Below are 1,355 nucleotides of genomic sequence, written 5' to 3' on the forward strand. Positions count from 1 at the left end.
TCTATGTTTAACAAAGGCTATTCAAGAGTCCTTCAGTAGAGTCAGAGAGAGAGGGAAGGGAGAAAGGTATTTATGGGGGGTCATAAACCTTACCCACAGGCCAATGTCATGACATAGCTTTACTCAAAAATTGAGTAAATCTTTTTTTCTTTCATCAATCTACATACAATACCCCATAATGACAAAGCGAAAACAGGTTTTTAGAAAGTTTAGCAAATGTATTTTTTTTAATAACAGAAATACCAGACAACATGCTTTGAGATTTAGCTCAGATGCATCCTGTATCTATTGATCATCCTTGAAATGTTTCTACAACTTGATTGGTGTCCACCTGTGGTAAATTCAATTGATTGGACGTGTTTTGGAAAGGCACACACCTGTCTATATAAGGTCCCACAGTTGACAGTGCATGTCAGAGCAAAACCCAAGCAATGAGGTCAAAGGAATTGTCCGTAGCGCTCTGAGACAAGATTGTGTCGAGGCACAGATCTGGGGAAGGGTAGCAAAAAGAATCCACAGCATTGAAGGTTCCCAAGAACACAGTGGCCTCTATCTTTCTTAAATGGAAGAAGTTTGGAACCACCAAGACTCTTCCTAGAGCTGGCCACCCGGCCAAACTGAGCAATCGGGGGAGAAGAGCCTTGGTCAGGGAGGTGACCAAGAACCCGATGGTCACTCTGACAGAGCTCCAGAGTTTCTTTGTGGAGATGGGAGGACCTTCCAGAAGGACAACCATTTCTGCAGCACTCCATCAATCAGCATGGTGCATGGTGAAGCATGGTGGTGGCAGCATCATGCTGTGGGGAAGTTTTTCAGCGGCAGGGATTGGGAGACTAGTCAGGATCGAGGGAAAGATGAATGGACCAAAGTAAAGAGAGAGATCTTTGATGAAAACCTGCTTCAGAGCGCTCAGGACCTCAGACTGGGGCGAAGGTTAACCTTCCAACAGGACAACGACCCTAAGCACACAGCCAAGACAAAATAGCTGTGCAGTGACGCTTCCCATCCACCCTGTGAGAGCTTGAAAGGATCTGCAGAGAAAAATGGGAGAAACTCCCCAAATACAGGTGTGCCAAGCTTGTAGCATCATACCTTAGATGACTCAAAGCTGGAATCGCTGCCAAAGGTGCTTCAACAAAGTACAGAGTAAAGGGTCTGAATACTTATGTAAATGTGATATTTCAGTTGTATTGTTTTATACATTTGCAAAAATGTAAAAAAAAAACAGTTTTTACTTTGTCATTATGGGGTATGTAGATTAATGAGGGAAAAAATTATTACATCATTTAAGAATAAGGCTGTAACGTAACAAAATACCTTTCGAATGCACTGTAAATGAAGACAGTTCACTTAGG

This window comes from Salmo salar, chromosome ssa04, assembly GCF_905237065.1.
Source record: "Salmo salar chromosome ssa04, Ssal_v3.1, whole genome shotgun sequence".
NCBI lineage: Eukaryota > Metazoa > Chordata > Actinopteri > Salmoniformes > Salmonidae > Salmo > Salmo salar.